Source organism: Lissotriton vulgaris, chromosome 4_1, assembly GCF_964263255.1.
Source record: "Lissotriton vulgaris chromosome 4_1, aLisVul1.2, whole genome shotgun sequence".
NCBI classification, from domain to species: Eukaryota; Metazoa; Chordata; class Amphibia; order Caudata; family Salamandridae; genus Lissotriton; species Lissotriton vulgaris.
The window spans coordinates 465,705,951-465,723,247 of NC_141691.1; positions in this window are offsets into that span (position 1 = coordinate 465,705,951).

The following is a 17,297-nucleotide window of genomic DNA, read 5'->3' on the forward strand; positions in this document are numbered from 1 at the left end:
GAAAAGCGATGCATCTCTACAGATGCCTCACTTTCTCGTAAATCTGCCCCTACATTATCAGAAGAGCCCGCCCAGTGTTAAGTACTTACTACCTTCACAGCTGTGTGAATGCTGCACCCACATACAGCACGATGTTCCATTGATGACAACAAAACCACAATAATTGTAACCCTCTAGGGATGGGCACACGTGTACCAGAGACCAGGAATGAAGCACTCACAGTGACTCACTGCACTGCATGCGCTACTGAACTCAGGAGCCCACTGCCCGTGTTACCCTAATCACATGCTAATGAGGAAGCAATTTTTATTAATTTCATCGGTGCCAGTTGTTGATTACATGTTAAAATCAAAAATCAGTTTAATGAAGAAGTACATCCTAAGCATTTCGAGGCTCTCTGGTAGGGAGTACGAAAAAAAACTACAGAGTAGAGAACTAATGTGCTAATAAGCCAGCATAGGTGATTGAACAGATCCACAGAAATGAAGGCCTGCAGACTCTTCAGGATCAAATCACAGATGGGATTATTTTTCTATATGTGTAGGATAGTGCGGAGAGCTTATTGGAGTGCACACTTCCAGCCGATGCATCTGGGAAATCTTTTGAAATGTAGTAGAACTGGGGTTGGGAGAAATTCCCCTGTTGAGCACACAGAACTGTGTGCAGTCAAATGCAAATTCACTCGGTTTGCTTAGTTTTCATCATAGTAGTCTACAGATGAGGTAGAAGCCACTGAGACTATATTTGCCGCAACACAAATTAGAAAAGCTTGGATGTTCAGAAACACAATCACTGTGAGACATCACACATCAAGCAATTGACCGCATTGACCTCCTTTTCTGCAGCATATTAGTGATGAGATATTAATGGATAAAAACAAAAATGATATCCACCACTTAATTATCAAGCTCCATCATATTCGGGTCTTTTCTATACATTTAATTCTTTGTAAATGTTGTAAGATAAATAAACAACATATATATGTCCCAACTGGCAGTAGAGTGCAATTGGCTTTAGTAAATATAAAAGGAATGGAAGGTACAATATTGATATACTATAGAGTAACTTAAACGAATGCGATACAACAACATAGTTAGGTTTAAATCATCGTTTATTATACCTTTAAACCCATTCAAAGATGGCCGCAGCTTTTTGACGCTCCTAACAAACAACAACACGCATGCGCGAGAATGTAGTGCAGGAATACCGCGCAAATCTCAGCTGAACCCCATTACGGATTTCGGTTCAAATAGAGGCTAAACTACTAGTCCGGTCATTTTTGCAATACTGGCACACAGGAGGGGAAGCACGGCGCATAAGACGGCAGGTGAGTGGAGAAACTAGATGAGCAAGACCGCAACCGCGGTTAGGTCCGTAGCGGGACCCCGACCCCTAGGCTATGTGTAAATAATAACGTGGGACCGTAATGTAATACAGATAGTACAAATTCGTATATGCGCATTTAGGCGTAGTAAGACTATCGGCAATACAATGGTTTATCTAATAATCCGATTCAAAACATAGACCAAAGAATACAAGGGGGTTAATTGGACAGAAGGGAAGGAAGTATCATACCCAACTAAATCTGAAGGTGACGTTGCAAGTTTAGAACTAAGTAGAATGACGAGGTTATGCTAGGAGGGAGCTTTTATGACTCCAACATTAGTATATAGGTGTCGAGTCTATATCCAGGGAGCATAAGTAAACTAACTAGTAAACACGCAAACATGAGAGAGGCTTCCTGGTGCATTCCTTTAAATACATAGGAAATATGGTGTATAACGTCAAAATGAGTAGAGCTATCATTACCTTGCTCTTCTCCTCAGAACATATCGGGTTTTGGAATCGCAGATAAACGCCAAAAACAGCCACCCCCTGTAACCAAGGAAATTTGTGGGAAATCGTCTTTAAACTTAAGAAAAGGTAAGCCTCCCAACAGAATGCTAAGAACCCTGGGGGGGGGGGAGTGGGTCGGTACAATACATATGAATAGAAACTAAGCCAGATTCATACCCACTTCTAAACAACAGATACCCACGAAGTATTTACACGTGGAATCCGAAGAGCGGAAGGCACCACGAGAAAACTTACCAATATATGAAATAAATGAAAATGCTTAACTCCCTAGCAGAAGGTAAGCTAGACTTTAGGCATACGTACTAATGAGTGGAATAAAAAGCAATAGAAGGCTGAAATATAACTGGCATAATATTTATGTTTGACAGATAAAAATGATCCATAACTCGCAACGTAAAGATACATCTCAAGAACCCAGGGAAACTGGCCGCTAAGGGAGACCTTAAGTACACTATCGTGCCTTTCTGTCAAGATCCCTACAGGTTAGTAATTTATATGATCTAACCAGAGAACCAGAAAACAAAAAAATCGAATTTCATGCTAAATATTGTTCTGTCATAGGGTAAGATGATTCTGGTTGTTTACATCAATTATTAATTATTAACTAAAACCAGATTAGACCAGGAATGTAGCCCACTTTACCCTTCTACCATTCAGAATGATACTAGGAACCAAAAGGGTTTCCTTACACATACCCATCCCAATAATATCATTGACCAAAGTATTACGGAGGCTTGGAGGCTCACAAAGTTATGGTTTATTGTAAGATTGTACAGATTTGTCAGCATGACACATGTCAGTAATACCTGCATGAAAATGGTTGGCATTCTCGTGATTTTGCTTTTACTAATGGTGATATTTAGATAATAAAATGTAGAGAACAAAGTGATTCATTTGAAGTGCAAAACTGACATTTGGTGAGGACTATAGACATCTGCAGTACAACCACTTATGTATATCAGTTTTCTTATGACATGTAAAGAATAAATGCATGTCAGGATGGAAATGCAGATGTAAATGCTATCATTTAAAAAAATTTTAAATCTCCGGTGTACCATAATGATAGATATCTTTTTAATACATAGAAAGAAACTTTTTCTTTGTGAAACTGAGGACCCCAGTATCAATTGTCGTGAGGAAGGTGTCACCGTATCAAGGGTACTAACACCGAAACGCGTCGACGCCCGGAAAAGATTGAGAATCCAATAAAGCCTAGAAGATACCAACTGTATGCAAATTTAACAATTGTGGTATAAAAATGCAAACCCAGTAAGGCTATTGGATCCCGTAGATCAGTTGATACAACATTCGCACAAGTATTACAAGTGGGGTTTTGTTCTGTATATCTTGTGTTACTGACATTACTGTACTGTATTGTATATGTTTCACGTTTAGATCCTTATGTAACTTTCTTTTTAAATTCAGAATATGTTATTTATGTGTTCTTTTTAACAAATTTTATTAGTATTTTTTTCAAAAGAATTGTATGTGTTCAGAAGAATTGATTGATTTTTTCTGAAATTTTAATACCAGATTTTAATTTTTAATAAAAGATTGTAAAAGTCATTCTTTGGTTTCTGGTGTTTCCCCTGACAATAGGTCTATGGGTTTTATGGACAAAAAAGAACACCTGTCCCCTGCACGCCCAATCTCTAATACTATTCCAGGGATTTTCTCTAGACTTATATGGATTGGTATTATCCTTGGTATCTAATTGTATGGTATAGTGTGTAACGGTGTGTGTTAGTGTGTGTATCACTGTGTCATTAAGTATCTCAGTATATGCATTAGTGTATCTGTAGCAGTGTCACTATAGTATAATTGGGTGCCTTACTGAATGATTAAGTGTGTCACTGTGTACATACATGTATACGTGGGTGTATCAGTGAATACATGAGTGTGTGTCTGGCGATGTCAGTGTATGTATCAGTGTGATGCTGGATGTCTCATTTTATGGGTGAGTGTGTGACTGGGTGTGTTAAATAGTGGATCAGTGTGTGACCGGGTGTCTCACTGTATGGAAAACTATAGGTGTGGTCATATCAATATATACCTCCGAGTGTATCTGGGTGTGTTATTGTATGCATAATTATGTCTCAGGGTGTAACAGCCTATGCTTAAGTCACCACCTGGGTGTGTTAGTGTATTCGTAAGTGTGGCCCTGTGTGTGTACACAGTTTGTTAGCATTTGAGGACATATCTGAGTCAGTGTATCAGTCTGTCTGTGGGTATCTGGCTGGATGTCTAAGTAATTATATCCCTATTTCACTAGCTCTCTTGGTATTTCACTAACTCTCTTGGTATGTCTATAGGTCTTTAAAATGGCATGCATTTGACCGTATGCTTAGCTTACTGGCTAAGTTAGTGACTGTTCTGGTATGTCAGTGTCTGTACAACTAACTCTGTTACAGCTGGATACTTTAGCGGTATGTCAGTGTGTGACTGAATGTCTTATTGCCTCTGTTATCTAAGTAGGTGAGTCTGCCTCTATGTTTCTCAAAATAGGTTTATGATTTGCAGCATGAGTGGGAGAGTGTATGTATAACTAATCATATGTGTCTTTAAGTGTGTATAAAACTCACTAAAACTTTAATGTGCATGTCTTATCTTTTTAGCACAAGCTACCCTCCCTATCACTGCCTATGACCTACTTTTCAGGTGACTTATATGTAGTAGAAGGGAAGTTTAGGGTACGGCAAAGGAGTTTTAAATGCCAGGTCAACTTGGAAATAAAGCTGCACACGCAGGCTCTGCAGTAGAAATCCTGAGACATGCGTAAAGGGAAATTTCTCGGGATAAGTGACTTGACTGTATTAGTACATATGTGAGTGAATGTATCAGTCTATCCGTCGGTGTGTGACTTGATATCTAAATAACTAATGAGTATATGATTGGCTCTCTCACTAATTTAATACATCTGTAAAGCTGTATGAAAGTAGCGGTAAGGATAGCTTACTATCTGTGTTACTTACTGGGTGTTAGGGTATGTAATTATGTGTAATACTGACTCTGCTACTGCTAGATACATAAGGCATTTGTCAGTGTGTGAGTGAATGTCAAAGTGCCTCTCTTGTTATCTAACTGGGTGTGTGAGTGCCTCAATGTTTTTTTTAATAAGTTTATGAGTTTCATCATCATGATAAAAACTTTATTTCAATCATTACGACCATAAAATTGTGAGTGCATACAGTGCATGGATCCAGAATAAATACATATCAAAAGTTAATTAGCTATAAAATATCACATTTCAACTAATTGAATGATCCTGTTTATTCATATAACCAGTTAAAATAACATTCAAAGTGATTAGTACTGTGAGATAAAAAGCCTATGCCCAATAGAATTATGCAAAAAACACAGTTGATGGTCAGAATGTAGAACAATGTCATACATTCACCCCAGTACAAGGATCTGGGCCTAAATCCATCGTTTTTTTGCACTCCACACCACCCTGGGTTAGACACTGGCTATATGCAAATCAGCTCTGACCCTGTGCCCAATGGAATTATTTTTGGTGATATTCTGTAAATTTAATATCCTAAAATAGATTTTGTAATTTTTTGTGTTTGTTATTAAAAGTATATAATGTTTTCTTTTTTATTAAAAACTAAAATATGTATATTTTCTTTAGAAAAAAGTGGAGTCACGCACCCATAATGTACCTATCTCAGTGGGTGCGCGGTTTCAAACCGCCATATTGGTGAAGTTGTGAAAGATGCGCATTTCAGCCAGCCCACTCTGCTTACGCTTATAGGGAAGGAACAACAATGCTAAATGTCCCAGGTCTTCCCTGTAGTGATCTGCTGATCACAGACCTAGTTGTCAGCATGCCACAGCTACTCTTTTTGGGACCCCCTTTCTTCTCAGCACCCGCTTGATGAATCACCCCCAAACTTTCAGTAAAGGAGCTGACCTGGATAGCCTTTTTCTTTGGAGAATTTCGCAAAGATTCGTCCAATGATGCCACATTTTTTAGCAAATCAAAAAATGCTTTTCCTATGGAAACTAGGTTGTAACTATAACTACCTACTGGCGACCGCCAGTAGGATATATATATACATATATATATATATATATATATATATATATATATATATATATATTACCTACTGGCGGTCGCCAGTAGGTAGTTATAGTTAGGATTTTTTTCAATGTTAAATCTCAAAATTCTATTTGGAATAACTTTGGCGCCGGTTGACGAATCTGCCTGAAAATTTCCTCAAAATGGCCTCTTCGAGCTCCGGTCCTTCTCTGAAAGATTGGGGGGGATTCGTCAAGCGGGGGCCGAGATAAAAGGGGGGTCCCAAAACGCGTTTTCCCCATGTTAATTTCCATAGGGCGGTCGATTTCACTTTTAGCCCGAATGGCTGAATGGATTTCCACCAAACTTGGCAAAATTGTAGGGACTGGTAGCCCGATGTGCCTTTGCTATGTCTCAAGATATGTGCTGCAGTGGATTTTGAGTAATTTAGGTTCCAAAAAATATATATATCTGTAGGCGCTCTCCGGTGCGCGCACCGGAGTGCGCTCCCGGCGCGACACGCGACTTGCGCGCAGAAAGCTGATTGGCTCTCAGTTGTCTGTAAACATTCTAAACAGTCCGGAGCGGCCGCCATCTTGTGTCTCGGTAGGATCGAGACACGAGAGGTGGCCAAAACAAAGGGGGAAATGACCATAAGGGGGCAGGGTAGACCCCCCTTGACCCCCTAGGTTTGATGTGGGGGCTATAAAAGGGCCCCGCGGGGCATTTAAAATTTTTTTTTTTTTTCGTTTTGCGCGGATGAAGCGCCCGGTACGTGCACCAGGTAGCGCACCGGGGAGCGTAAAATGAGGGAAAAAAATGACAGTTTATAAAAAAAAAAGCCTTTATTTAGAAATTGGAGGTAGTTCTAAAAAGAACTTTTTTTTTTCTTCTTTTTGTTGTTTTATATTTTTTTTGTGTTTTTTGAACTTTTTGAACTTTTTTTGGCTTTTTAAAAAATTTTATAATTTTTTTGGATTTTTGTCAAGGGAAAAACAAAAAACAGGGATTCCAAAACGGCTCAACAGGAGCAAAAAAATGTGAAAATTTAGGGACTGTCAGGGCAGCGGTGTTGCTGTTTCTTTTGGGCAATGAGTTCAACACTCTGCTCCCCATAGCAGAGCAGTTCGTCACACTCCGTGCACAGAAATTTGATGCCTGCAAACTCTGGCTGTATGTTAGGGACCATTCTTCTACGGGATGGTCCCGAAGGTGTTGCTCCACCAGTGGAGGTGCTGCCGCCATCTGTGGGTAATTTCCGTGCCAGGTCTCTGACACTCTCCCTCGCAAAGTTGTTTGGGTGTCTTCTTTTGACATGCCTGATTAAATTGGCATTTCCAAAACTATATTTTTTCAGAGGATTGCCTCTGGATAAAGTACTACCACATATTTTGCAGGTTACTTTTGGAGCGTTGACTTTTTTTTCTCCTTCAGGGATGTTATAAAATTTCCAGATGAAATGGATTTTTTTCTTCTGCCTAGGAGGGTCCTCATCTACAAATGCCTCTGAATCACTGCTGGATGACTCTCTTGCAGCCATTGCTGTAGATCAGGAAAGTAGGAGATGAAGATAGTACACAGAACAGCTCTTGCTCTCTCCAAGTACAAAGCAATAGTGAAGGAAATGGGTGGGGATTTCATTCTTTGTAAAAAAAACTGTTAGCAACCAATGAAAAGTGTTATTTTAGGGTCACATGACCCGACGCGCTTACGCAGCGCGCTCCGGAGCACTTCCGGGTGCGTTTACGCGGCGCGGTCGTAGGCGCTTCCGGGGCGCAAACGTGGCGCGATCTTGGGCGCTTCCGGGTGCGTTTACGCGGCGCGATCGTAGGCGCTTCCGAGGGCACTTACGTTGCGCGCCAAAGTGACGTCATCAAACTTTTACAGAAATACATAATCATTTTCCTTATTAAAAAAAACGGATTTTATTTGTATGGAACGAAATGTTTTGCATTATTATTAACTTTTCATTCATATTTTTTTTCACGAACGACAGTAGCGCTCTGGGTGCGCTTTCAGGTGAGCTCACCGGAAAGCTTACCGGAGAGCTTAGCTGAAAGCTTCCCGGAGCGCGCACCCAGAGCGCAAAAGAAAAAAAATATATTAAAAAAATGAATACTTAAAAAAAAACAGCAAATTGTAAAACAAAAAAAAGGTTAGAAACTCGATATAGAAAGGAATTAGCATTTAAAAAACCTATGAAATTCACTGAAAAAACCATAGGTTTCACACCAGTTATAGTTAGGAATTAGCATTTAAAAAACCTATCAAATTCACTGAAAAAACCATAGGTTTAACACCAGTTATAGTTAGCTGGAAATTTTACTGACATAAAACCATTGAAATTCCCACGTTATAGTTAGTTGGACTCACTATAACTTGCACGTGTAATGCACTGCTGATGACATCACATATTACATCACTCATGACATGGTCAGTGACATCACTCATGACATCACTGATGACAGAGAGACTGACCTACTTTCACTCGCTAATATATGTATTCAATAAGATACACTTAATAAGGCAGATATCCAATTATTTTTTTTTTTAAAAACATCCATTAAGACAATAATTTAAACAAATATTCTTCCATCGACCTTAACATACATATATAAAACATATTTATTTATCTGAAAGACACACATTCACTGGATGGTGTCATCAGTGCATTACACGTGCAAGTTATAGTGAGTCCAACTAACTATAACGTGGGAATTTCAATGGTTTTATGTCAGTAAAATTTCCAGCTAACTATAACTGGTGTTAAACCTATGGTTTTTTCAGTGAATTTGATAGGTTTTTTAAATGCTAATTCCTAACTATAACTGGTGTGAAACCTATGGTTTTTTCAGTGAATATATATATATATATCTCCAATAACATCCAGGTTATAACGCACTCTCAGAAGCCAGGATTGTACACAGTGTTGCTTTATTGCTGTTACGCGTTTCGGAAGCTTTTGCTCCCTTGCTCACACAACAATCCATCAGCTCTCCACCATTTACATACACAGTTCGTGCTGGCTATAGAAACAGGACTGCACATTTCATTATGGCTGACATCTTGGAGTGTGTTCATGTTACACTATAGCTTTACTCCTGATGTCTTACTTTTCTTGCAAGAAAATCTTAATCATTATCTCAGTTAAGTACATTTACTTTTCTCTATTGTTCTCATTCTTTCGCCACAGTGGCTGAATGCGCTAGTGCGTTTCATTACCCCTCTTCTTTAGCCTAGTGGCTCAATAAGGGTCCAATGTCTCTGGGGAGTGCTTATAAAAACATTAAGTGAAAAAACTTGAACTTAAGTGAATAAATCTTTACATTACTAAGTGACGGAATCTTCTACTCTATCTTGTCGTGAGTTCTTCCAGGTGACAGGTTCAATTGCTCGTGAAGTGCACGTGCTCCCAATTCTGAGCGCCTGGAGTCTACCTGTTAGAGTAAAACAAACGTATAATTACAATTGTGCCACAATTATGATTAAAAACATATATACAATTTCAAGCTTTTCTTGATACCAATAGAAGAGAACCTCTTAAACATGATAACCATAAGTCATTTCAAATATCATTAAGTCATGCATTTATAGTGCCTTCCAGTTGATACAGTATTATTAATTCATAGTCAGGTTTTAGGAATCGTACAAGTGTACTGCTAGCTCTTCATGGTCATTATGCCCATTTGGCTGTCTTGTTTCCAATTCCAGGATCCATTTGGATTCCTTCTTTCTCAGCTGTACCTCTCTGTTACCTCCTCTTTGATTTAGGTTCACCTGTTCTATTGCAAAGTATGTTAACAAGTTGCAATTAGATTTGTGGTATTGGGCAAAATGTCTCGCAACAGGGTATTGGGAATCCCTGTTAGTGATTGCCCTCAGGTGCTGCATAACTCTATTCTTGGCCATTACTGTCGTACTGCCTACATACCTTTTCTTGCACGGACACTCAAGCACATATACCACATGTGTTGAGCTACACGTCAGAAATTGACCTATCTTCTTATTGTTCTTGCCATGAGGGATCTCAAAGTCCTTTCTCATTGAACTGTACTTGCAGGCTCTGCAGTGCCCGCACGGGAAGAAACTTACAAGGTTATGTTGGTTTCTATCCTTGTAGTCTGTAATATCTCCCTTCGTGATTATGTCCCTCAGGCTTTGACTTTTTCTGTATATAATGGCTGGTCTTGTACTCAGTTCAGGGCCAATAATGGGATCGCTTTTCAAAATATTCCAATTTCTTGCAATTATTTTCTTCACCTTTTGAGACCCCCTATTGTAAGTTAGAATTACTCAAGTGGTATAATTTTCCTTATTCTCATTTTCCTTTGGTGTCAAGGTACTCTCTCTTGTTATGTTCTCCATTTTTGATAAGGCCCTATCTAGGACCCATTTGGGGTAGCCCCTTTCCCTGAATCTCGGTATCATATTCTTGCTCTCTTGTCTGTACTCTTCTGTGTTAGAGCAGTTTCTCCTTGCTCTTAGTAGCTCCCCGTATGGGATGCTCCATTTCAGGGTGTCAGGGTGGCTACTAAGAGCATGGAGGACACTATTGCCTGCAGTTTCCTTCCTGAACAGTTTAGTTGCCAATCGGTCACCTTCCGCCCTGACCTCAACATCTAAATATTCCACCTTACATCTGTCTTTATGATGGGTCAATCTTATGTTATAGTTATTAGTATTGAGTTGTTCCACAAAGTTTTCAGCTTCTACATCACTCCCACTCCATACCACAAACAGGTCATCTATATACCTGAGCCATACTTTGACTTTCTTAAATGCCTGTATGTATTGGGGACAGTGTGTATTTCCTCCTCCCACTTTCCTAGAAACAAATTCGCGAAACTCGGCGGGAAGCTCGTACCCATACAAGTACCAGTGGTCTGCTTGTGCAACTCTCCATTGAACATAAACACATTATTTTCTAGGCATATTCTTATCATGTCACCTAGCATCCTGGTGTGCTCCAGGTACATTATGTTACGCTTTTTTAGATAGTGCATACATGCATCAATGCCATGTTCGTGTTCAATAATAGTGTACAATGAGTTAATATCCATTGTCATAAGTAGGTATTCTGGTTTCCAGTCTATGTTGTTAACTTTTTTTAGGAAATCTTGAGTATCCTTTACGTAGGACGGTAGTTTTCTTACATATTCCTGCAGAAAGTATTCGACATATTTAGACACATTTTCGTAGACGCTTCCTATAGATGACACTATGGGTCTCCCTGGTGGTACTAGTGGGATCTTGTGGATCTTCGGGAGAAAGTAGAATATCGGAAGTTTAGGATAATCTTTCTTGAGGAATACAAACTCCTCCCAAGACAAAAGGCCATCCTCCTGCCATTTGGCTAGCTTCGACCACATTGTCAAAATGTTATTTTTTTACACTCTACCATTGCTTTTACAGTAGAATGTTTCATTCTCCAATTGCCTCATGGCCTCTTTTATGTACATATCTCTGTCTTGTATAACCACATTCCCACCTTTGTCAGCTGGGCGTATTATGATTGAAGAATCAGTTGCTAGGGATTCAATCGCTTTCCTTTGTTTTAGGTTTAAGTTAAAACCTCCTTCCTTTTCTCTAGAATAGTGTTTATATTTCACCAATGACTTAGTTGTAACATCATGAAACGTGTCTACATTGTCGTGAGGAAGATTAGGATAAAACACTGATTTAGGTTTAAAACCTGTCAGGGCAGCTCTATCTGTGGTCATGTTCCATATTTCCATGTCCTCATTGCGGAAAGATGTTTCAATGCTATCTCCTTCCCTGAGTAGGCTATGCGCCACTTGAATAGCATTAGAATCACCTACTTCTAAAAAGGGCTGACTAGGAGCAATAGGTTCTTGTGCATTAAGTGTACAGGTGCTTGATCTCAATGCGTGCCATTTCTTAAGTTTTAATTTCCTTATGAAGCGAAATATGTCTATTCTAGTCTCACTATAATTGAATATTTCTGTTGGGCAGAACGGGAGTCCTAAGCTTAGGGTGTTCTTTTCTATGTTAGTTAAATCTCTACTTGATAGATTCACTATTGTTTTGTTTACCAGTTCATTGTCCTCCATTATTGGTTGCGTTTCTTGTAGCTCCCACGCCTGGTTCCCACTGGCTCGCGTTCCACTCCTTTTCCTTTTCCTTTGTTTCCTTCTTTTTCTCCGCTGCTTGCTTCGTCCGTCCCTCTTCCCGCTCCTCTTGCTTGTCCCCGTGGTCTCCCTCTGGTGCCTCTTCCTCTTTGAGCTGGAGGGGGTGAGAATCTTCCCGACTGCTGCCCCCTCTTGAGCGCTCGGAATTCGTCTAAATACGTCGGTTTAGACGTGATTATTTCCATTTCAGCAATTGTGCTGGCGCTGTGTATGGAGCCATCAGTATCTGACCCTTCTGTGGTCTCTGCATCCGGTTCTTTCCCTTGGGTTTGAGGAGATCGGCTCGCTGGAGTGGATTGTTTTATGTCATACATATGATCATACTTCTTGCTATATGTGAGGATACGACCGGAATCATAGTCATTGCAATCTCTATGCAATTTCCTTTGTTTCCCTGTCTTTATGTCATCCTCATATTGGATCAGTCTGGCTTTCATCTCATCCTTGTACTTTTTTACGCTTGTTTGATCACTCTCATTATTTAGTTCCTCCTCGATATCCAGTATTTCCTTCAATATCCTCTCTATATCCTCCCAGGCAAATTTTACCAATATACACAGCATAGTTCTGGAACTATTTGTCGAGTTCTCAAACCACTCTTCAAGCATGCGTGGATTAGGGGATTCATGTGAGGGCGTGATGTATATTCTCAATCCTCTAGGGACCATGTTTTTATCCACATAGTCCTGTAGGGATACTGCCTCCCACCATTTGGACGTTTCATTCTTTTTTAATTTTTCATATTTCCTCAATTTTCCAATAAATGTGGTTTCAACTTGCTTTTGGGCCCCAACTTGTTGTCCTTTACCAGATGCTCTCGCCAACAATGTCTGCGCAGCAAGTCTGCGTTGCGCGTCCTCATCCATTATCCTTATTTATGCTTGTATTTAAAGTTCTTAGGCTTAACAATAGGTTCTCCTGCGGAGCTTGAAATAAGTTACCAGATGCTAAGGTTACGCCACCATAGCACCTTGGTTGTGTGTTCACGTTTACAGTCTGTTCTTGAGTTTTTTAAAGCCCTGTGTACGTTCCTGCTTCCCTCCTTAGGTAGGAGTTCCAGATGCCCTCGTAACTGTTTAAATATCCTTTCCTCGCCGAGTCCCGCACAATCAAAGTTTTAGTTCTCTTTAAATGCGCTCCTCCTAGGCTTCTCTACTTTCTCTCACTAGTACGTGAGTACGAGCCCCGAGGTCCACTGCTTCTTCTTATGCGCCCCTGGACACCCGTCGGCTCCCCCGCATTTTCGGCTTTCACTCCGACGGTTTCCGCGTCTCCACGCTTTGCCGTCGGAGTTCCGGCTTCAAACTTGGGCTTACCTTCGGAGTGTCCTCCGTCGGGCTGCTTCGTTCCGTTTCTCAGGCAGGCATCGCTTGCAATCCGTTTTTCCGCGACTGTTTCTTCTGTGTGGGCCGGTAGTTCCACCACGATCAGCTGCTTACACTCTCCGCGGCTCGTTTAAGGGGGAACCGCCCATAGTCTGGTGCCGCGTCAAACTGGCAGAGCCCCACCAGATATTCAATTTCCAATAACATCCAGGTTATAACGCACTCTCAGAAGCCAGGATTGTACACAGTGTTGCTTTATTGCTGTTACGCGTTTCGGAAGCTTTTGCTCCCTTGCTCACACAACAATCCATCAGCTCTCCACCATTTACATACACAGTTCGTGCTGGCTATAGAAACAGGACTGCACATTTCATTATGGCTGACATCTTGGAGTGTGTTCATGTTACACTATTACATTAAGTTCTCATTCTTTCGCCACAGTGGCTGAATGCGCTAGTGCGTTTCATTACTAGCGCATTCAGCCACTGTGGCGAAAGAATGAGAACAATAGAGAAAAGTAAATGTACTTAACTGAGATAATGATTAAGATTTTCTTGCAAGAAAAGTAAGACATCAGGAGTAAAGCAATAGTGTAACATGAACACACTCCAAGATGTCAGCCATAATGAAATGTGCAGTCCTGTTTCTATAGCCAGCACGAACTGTGTATGTAAATGGTGGAGAGCTGATGGATTGTTGTGTGAGCAAGGGAGCAAAAGCTTCCGAAACGCGTAACAGCAATAAAGCACCACTGTGTACAATCCTGGCTTCTGAGAGTGCGTTATAACTTGGATGTTATTGGAAATTGAATATCTGGCGGGGCTCTGCCAGTTTGACGCACCACCAGACTACGGCCGGTTCCCCCTTAAACGAGCCGCAGAGAGTGTAAGCAGCTGATCGTGGTGGACCTACCGGCCCACACCGGAGAAACAGTCGCGGAAAAACGGATTACAAGCGATGCCTGCCTGAGAAACGGAACGAAGCAGCTCGACAGCCCGACGGAGGACACTCCGAAGGTAAGCCCAAGTTTGAAGCCGGAACTCCGTCGGCAAAGCGTGGAGACGCGGAAACCGTCTGAGTGAAAGCCGAAAATGCGGGGGAGCCGACGGGTGTCATGGGGCGCATAAGAAGAAGCAGTGGACCTCGGGGCTCGAACTCACGTACTAGTGAGAGAAAGTAGAGAAGCCCAGGAGGAGCGCATTTAAAGAGAACTAAAACTTTGAATGTGCGGGACTCGGCGGGGAAAGGATATTTAAACAGTTACGAGGGCATCTGGAACTCCTACCTAGGGAGGGAAGCAGGAACGTACACAGGGCTTTAAAAAACTCAAGAACAGACTGTAAACGTGAACACACAACCAAGGTGCTATGGTGGCGTAACCTTAGCATCTGGTAACTTATTTCAAGCTCCGCAGGAGAACCTATTGTTAAGCCTAAGAACTTTAAATACAAGCATAAATAAGGATAATGGATGAGGACGCGCAACGCAGACTTGCTGCGCAGACATTGTTGGCGAGAGCACCCGGTAAAGGACAACAAGTTGGGGCCCAAAAGCAAGTGGAAACCACATTAATTGGAAAATTGAGGAAATATGAAAAATTAAAAAAGAATGAAACGTCCAAATGGTGGGAGGCAGTATCCTACAGGACTATGTGGATAAAAACATGGTCCCTAGAGGATTGAGAATATACATCACGCCCTCACATGAATCCCCTAATCCACGCATGCTTGAAGAGTGGTTTGAGAACTTGACAAATAGTTCCAGAACTATGCTGTGTATATTGGTAAAATATGCCTGGGAGGATAGAGAGAGGATATTGAAGGAAATACTGGATATCGAGGAGGAACTAAATAATGAGAGTGATCAAACGAGCGTAAAAAAGTACAAGGATGAGATGAAAGCCAGACTGATCCAATATGAGGATGACATAAATACAAGGAAACAAAGGAAATTGCAGAGAGATTGCAATGATTATGATTCCGGTCGTATCCTCACATATAGCAAGAAGTATGATCATATGTATGACATAAAACAATCCACTCCAGCGAGCCGATCTCCTCAAACCCAAGGGAAAGAACCGGATGCAGAGACCACAGAAGGGTCAGATACTGATGGCTCCATACACAGCGCCAGCACAATTGCTGAAATGGAAATAATCACGTCTAAACCGACGTATTTAGACGAATTCTGAGCGCTGAAGAGGGGGCAGCAGTCAGGAAGATTCTCACCCCCTCCAGCTCAAAGAGGAAGAGGCACCAGAGGGAGACCACAGGGAAAAGCAAGAGGAGCAGGAAGAGGGATGGACGAAGCAAGCAGTGGAGAAAAAGAAGGCAACAAAGGAAAAGGAAAAGGAGTGGAACGCGAGCCAGTGGGAACCAGGCGTGGGGGCTACAAGAAACGCAACCAATAATGGAGGACAATGAACTGGTAAACAAAACAATAGTGAATCTATCAAGTAGAGATTTAACTAACATAGAAAAGAACACCCTAAGCTTAGGACTCTCGTTCTGCCCAACAGAAATATTCAATTATAGTGAGACTAGAATAGACATATTTCGCTTCATAAGGAAATTAAAACTTAAGAAATGGCACGCATTGAGATCAAGCACCTGTACACTTGATGCACAAGAACCTATTGCTCCTAGTCAGCCCTTTTTAGAAGTAGGTGATTCTAATGCTATTCAAGTGGCGCATAGCCTACTCAGGGAAGGAGATAGCATTGAAACATCTTGCCGCAATGAGGACATGGAAATATGGAACATGACCACAGATAGAGCTGCCCTGACAGGTTTTAAACCTAAATCAGTGTTTTATCCTAATCTTCCTCACGACACTGTAGACACGTTTCATGATGTTACAACTAAGTCATTGGTGAAATATAAACACTATTCTAGAGAAAAGGAAGGAGGTTTTAACTTAAACCTAAAACAAAGGAAAGCGATTGAATCCCTAGCAACTGATTCTTCAATCATAATACGCCCAGCTGACAAAGGTGGGAATGTGGTTATACAGGACAGAGATATGTACATAAAAGAGGCCATGAGGCAATTCGAGAATGAAACATTCTACTGTAAAAGCAATGGTGAAGTGTATAAAAATAACATTTTGACAATGTGGTCAAAGCTAGCCAAATGGCAGGAGGAAGGCCTTTTGTCTTGGGAGGAGTTTGTATTCCTCAAGAAAGATTATATGAGTTGGGTAATCAATAAGGCAATATCGGTTTCATTTCCAAGTATGTATCATTGCAGTGACTCCAACCATTATTACACTTTAAATAAACTGTATAATGTCCACTTGTAGTAGTACTTCTAGCATCGAAAACAATAGCAACTGTTGCAAAAGTTCTTCCAGATATAGATACTTCATTAGCAACAATGGGGCATACCAGTAAGCGGCAGCGATAATTATCGCTGGCCGCATATAGCGTGCAAAGTGCTAACGCCGCCTAAGGCTGGGTTCTGTCACTCGATAAGCGCAATATTCACAACGCGCATTGCTGAGGCAATAGAAATCCCGGCAAAAGTGGCGTTAGGCGTAAAATATCGCAGGAATACCAGCGATATGACAAACACAGAGAAAACCTTGTAAAACCTCCCGTTCAACATATTGGAAAGTTGTGTAAATATCAGGCATAAGGAACCGGTGAAAAACCCAGTTAGTGCTACTTTTAATGTTGCAAGACATGTTAGCAATTTACTAGTAAATAGGGAGCACCCATGTAAGCGATTATTCCCGCGGAGTTTCAGTCGGGAACGCCTCCCTTGCATCTCATTAGCGATGCGAGGCGCTAAGCAGATGGGCACAAAGGCATGGATTCACGCGTTAGCATGTCCATGCTAATAGGGCGTTAGAATTTTTCCCGCTTTTTGTCCCAAAACGGACACAAAAGCAGCGATAATTCTACCATGGTGCCTTGTAGGTATGCCCTAAATTTTTTAATGTTGG